This window comes from Cricetulus griseus, chromosome 2 (genome assembly GCF_003668045.3).
Source record: "Cricetulus griseus strain 17A/GY chromosome 2, alternate assembly CriGri-PICRH-1.0, whole genome shotgun sequence".
Classification (NCBI taxonomy): Eukaryota; Metazoa; Chordata; class Mammalia; order Rodentia; family Cricetidae; genus Cricetulus; species Cricetulus griseus.
Window position 1 is genome coordinate 59,959,730 of NC_048595.1, and position 5,491 is coordinate 59,965,220.

The 5,491-nt window shown below is 41.0% G+C and overlaps 1 pseudogene; it reads right to left on the bottom strand.

Annotated features, from left to right (window-relative positions):
* LOC100769062 lies at positions 1-378 on the bottom strand (annotated as a pseudogene).
* Positions 379-5,491: the final 5,113 nt, after the last annotated feature.

A 5,491-nucleotide genomic window follows, 5' to 3' on the forward strand; every position in this document is an offset into this window, starting at 1 on the left:
TTATGCATCTTCACCAGCAGCTGGGGTGTTTCTGGTGTAAATTACTTGGGCTTTGAAACCAGCTTGACAAGACCTTTACTAAGTAGCTCCTGAAGGGCTGCCCTGGCCAAGGAACCTCAAGTCTTCAGTCTCTCAGAGACCACAGCTGTAGTAATAAGCTTATAATTGGGTACTTCCTTACAGAGTCTGTCGTTTGTAGCTTTGTCAAACAGGACTAGATTGTTGAGCTTGTCCCGAATTTTGCCTTTGGACCACTTCTTCTTTTTGGCCTTGCCTCCAGACTTATTTACTGGGTCTTTGTCTTTCTTGGCTGACTTCCTGGCATCTTTCTTCTTCTTGTCATCCTTAGAAGGCATGATGTAGCTCGGAGAGTGGCGACGACCATTGCAGCCTCCACTAAGATGTCAGGAAAAAAAAGGGTGCCTTTTCTGTTCTTTAATTGACTGTTTGACATGTCTATTAATTTAGGCCTGATATCCCAATAAAACAAAACATAGTTTATGTTTAAGGTAAAATGATTATTTTGGCTACCAGTTTACTCTATATGAATGGAAGAGGTGAACTGGTATATGACAATAAACAAAATATCCACTGAAAATCGAAGAGGTCAAATAAAGAATGATTAAAGGGCTGAGGGCTGGAGACTTGGCTTAGCAGTTTTAAAGCACTGGCTGCTCTTTTAGGGGCCCTGAGTTAGATCCCCTGCACCAATATGGCAGCTCACAACTATCTGCAACTATCTTCAGTCTCAGGAGATCTGAAGCCTTTGTTAGGGCCTCTACAGGCACCAGACACACACTTGGTGTACAGATACATCTGTAGTCAAAACACCCCTACACATAAAAATATAACAAAAACAAATGATGGAGAGGCTGGGGAGATGGCTTAGTTGGTAAAATGTCTGCTGCACTAGCATAAGGATCTTCAGTTGGATGCTCAGTGCCTATATAAAGGTGTGGTTTATATATGGTGTGCTTATCCGTAAGGCCCATCCCCCACTGGTCTGGAGTAGAAACAAATAGGTCCCTGGAACTTATTGGTTGCCAGCCTTGCAGAATTGGTAAGCTCTAGAATTATGGACAGGCCCCTATTAACAAAACAAGAAGGGGAGGAACAGAGAGAGACATATAATGTTGATCTGTGGCTTCTACACACACACACACACACACACACACACACACACACACAGAAAGAGAGAGAGACAGAGACAGAGACAGAGACAGAGACATACACACACATCCATATTGATATATGAATATACACATGCTTGCAATGAATGATAAAGTTGCATACGCCTGTCATCCAGCATTTGAGAGCTAGTAGGCAGAAGATCAAGAGCTAAATTGTAGAGTGAGTTTGGGCTACATAAGACCCTGTCTCAAAAACAGCAACACAACAACAACAACAACAACAACAAAAAGCCAAAAAATGGAAAGATGCCTATTAGTGTTTGGGGAAATGAAGAATCAAGATACTGTAAAATATCCTAGCTTTGAGATAATTTTTCCTGCAAGTTGTTTCAATTTAATGTGTATTTTACCCACAGCTATTTCACTGAGGTTCCAGCGGGGTTAGGAGACATTCTCATTCATACTCTATCAATGAATCTCAATATTTACAGTGCTTCATATTGCTCATCTTACATAACATCCTCGATTAATTTTCAGGCCTTGAGGTGCTATTTATTAAATTAGGGACACAGCCTACCAAATTAATAAATTATTACTTGGGAGGCACTCTTGTTCTGAATGTATAAATGTGTTGCTTAAATGACTCTTGGGGAATAATTTACACTCGAAGAGGCTCTGTGGGTTAAGCATGCCTGGTGCATTGATTATGTCTGGAAACAGCCTTTATACTAGGTGCCTGAGTGGATATCAAGTATATTCAGTATGTTCACAACACACTGCCTTAGAGCCATGACTTAGATATAACATTAAGCATGTAATGTTCCCAAAGAATACTAACATAAGAAACATGTTTCTCAGCTTCTGATCTTGAAAAGACAGCTTTCTTTCATTGTGGGATTTGTTTTCCCATAAGGGAACTCCAAGAAAGTGAGCATAGAAATACTTAAGTTCAAGGCAAAGGGCATGAGGAATGTGCTTCTGTATTCCTTCCCCTTTCCAGGTATTAAAAGGTAGAAATGAGGCCCACAGTCACAGTTTCTAATATCCTGCCGATATTTTTTTTTTCTCATCCTTTGGCTGTGTGTGTTAGCTTTCTATACCTCTTGCTTATGTGTGACACATACAACTACCTCAAACTTAGGCACAATGGAATTAAAAAGAAATTGTTTTGGTGAAATTTCTCCTCTGTGTCATGGAGCCATGGACTTTGTGACAGCAGGTACCAGCATTAATTCTTATTTTATTTTTATTAATTTTTTTAAAGGTAAGGTCTCATATGTTCCAGGCTAGCCTCAAATTCCCTATGTAGTCAAAGTTGTCCTTGAACTTTTAAGTCCTCCTACTTCTATCTCCCATTGAGTGTAGGGATTACTAGTGCCACCACACCCAGTTTAAGGGAGTGTGAGTGTTTGCAAACCTAGGACTTCCAGTATGTACTCTAACAACTGAATTGCACTCCCAGACCCCAGACCCCTATCATTCTTACAATCTTAGATTCTACCTCTGTTCTTGACATATGGTCCAGTTTTGGTAAATACATGTGTGGATGTATTTCATAAGACAAAAAAACAAAACAAAACAAAAGATCATAATGAGAAAAACCCCTTAGTTATTCTGGATGTATAGCTAGCAAAATGTCTACTGTCTGTTCTATTATCTAGCAAATCCATACAACAAAGGGTGCCCAGTGGCTAATTGTTGATTTGATTAGTTGAGTTTGTGTACCAATAACCTGTCACAATAAATACAAATAGGTAAAATCTATTTTAGGGTGCTTTATAATGCCCTAATTACATTTGAAAGGCTATCTTTTCCTTTTGTTCTGGCAGAAACATCCAAACTGGTCTGAAGTTCCAAACTAGCAAAACAATGAGATGAAAATCTGGGGCCATGCCAGCGGCAATGTGGTGGTGGTGCAGGAGTTAAGCTCGGACATACATGTCCTTTTTCATTCTTCATCACTGTTTTTATTTCATTTGATGTTAATCACTTTTCTGTTCATTAGAATAACCCGATTTCATAGTGTACCATACATTGCAATATCCATGAGATAATTTCTATTTGGACAAGGAGATGTTTTTGTCACTGATCACTTTGTTTTAATTTTTCCTATTATTTGCTGTCGAGCATTGATGTTCATTTAAAAAAATTTTTCTTTGGTACCTTTTTGTGGTTGAGACAATGCTGAGTAGGTGTGATTTATCTTGACATCTAGAGCCTCCTGCTTCAGCTTTCCAAGTGTGATCCACCACTCCATTTGTTTTGAGTGCATTTTCTACACTTACATTGTAAGTACTGACTTTCCACATTCATACTTAAAACTGTGAAGATTTTCAAAATAACTGGACAGGAAATAGATTTGCTATCACAGTTTTATTGTTGTTAACGGACAACTTATTAAAACAGTTACAAATAAAACTGGAAAGACTGGTGTAAATTCCTTTGTTCAAAGTTGAACCTAGAGTATTCCGGGTTGTGTTTTCTTTTTCTTTTTCCTGGTCCAAGTCTTTTTGTTGTGAAGAGGGTCACGTAAGGACGTTGGAGGAAGGGCTCTGTGCGCCATCTACCGGCATGTTTTAAATCTCCAGTGTTTGCAGACTGGGAATTACTTTACATTCAGGGGTTTTAAAGCATTCTTTGAGAAAGGAAGGGTGTTAGGGAAAGTCTCCGTCAGATTCTCTGATTTATTTATGATTGTTGTAATACATGAGAATTCAGCAAACATTTCACACAGACACACACACACACACACACACACACACACACACACACACGGTGGGGGGGTAGAGGTGGGCTGAGAATCCCTCTTACAAATACAAGTCACAGTTTCTGGAGAGAATACCAAGACACCAACTCTGGGATCGGAGCAAATGCTGAATAGTCGGTCACCACTTGGTGACTTTACAAAAGACATTCATATAATCTTCAGTTTCCAATCTCATCATTCCAGAATAACCCCTACAATTTGGTTATTTGACAAGTGGTGTAACGAGGAAGAGCAGATAGCCCCCCACCCCCATTTATATATCCCCACACAGCAGGTCTGTGTGTATGCAAACTTAGTGCTTCCACACACAAACACACACGTACAGACAAGATGACATGCGTTTATGGACTTGGCTGAAGTTCTTGGACTTGTACTGAAGTTCCCCCCTCCCTCAGATATCTTCTCCGTTCTGTGCTGAATCCTGACTGGTGGGAGCAACAGTTTTAGGAGAAACACACTATTTGAGCTGGAAACTTGTTGCTTTAGACTTGGCTGGAAGTGGTTGATCCTATCTAATTCCAGTCATCTACAGCGTTGATCAGTGGGAAGAAGTGAACGTGTTCAAGGAGAACCCGGGGCCCCAGGCAACCTCCTTCCCGTTATTCTGATGTCTTCAAAGCAAGGGCCGAGTTGTGCTTTCATGGTCTCTGGGCTCCAGGAAAAGAGGAAAGCAACAAAGTTGATTCAGAAAGGGGAACAGAGACAAAAGGACAGGGAGAAAAGAAGTAAAGAAGTTGGCGAGCCGGAGCAAAAGTGTAGTGAACAAAAGATAAACTCCGGAAAACAGCCGCCACCAAACCAGTTCAAGAAAGGAATTAAGAGCCAGAAAGGTACACGAACTTTATTTAACGAAACAAAGTCACACCCATCTTTCATTTTCGTATCTCGTCTAGATCTTATCCGTTTCCTTTTTAAAGGTTGTCTGTGTTTCTAGAGGAAGCTAGTAACTTTTTTTTTTCACCCCATGTATGGCTTGATACTCTATCCATGGCCACAGAAATAAAATACATTTGGAGCTGAAGCATGTGTTGAAGAGCGACTCTGGAACACTCCTGCAACGGGTTGTCACCCGGGAGCCTAAATGGATTAATACCCAGAGATGGATTACGTTGGCTGTCACCAATATGCCTAAAGATTATAATCCAATTTATGCACATTACAGTCAGTATTAACTTTATCTATTTTAAGGCTCCCAGTCGCCCCGTGCGTCCTTAGAGGACAGACCCTGATGCAACCCAGCAGGTTGTCAGCGGGGGAAGCCTCTCCCTGGAAACAACTGGGAAGGTGGTTCCCAAAGGGTCTTCATCGGGCACTCCCAGGTGTCTCGCCTTCACCTGGGCATGGTTTTGTGAAGCTTTTCAGCCTGGGATCACCAAGGAGGGAGGCGTTTCTTAGGAAGGAAATGGCATTCTTGTTTCGCGTTCATTTCATTTTTAAATTTTCAGTGGCGGTGGCAGGAGGGCGGGGTGGGCTAGCGCCTGGGAGTAGATGGGGGGAAAAGGGCTGTAAGATTGCCGCGGCTGTTCGGAGTCCCAGAGATTATTTGAAGGCTTTTTTTTTTTTTTTTTGGTCGAGTTTTTTCTCGCTCTCTGTT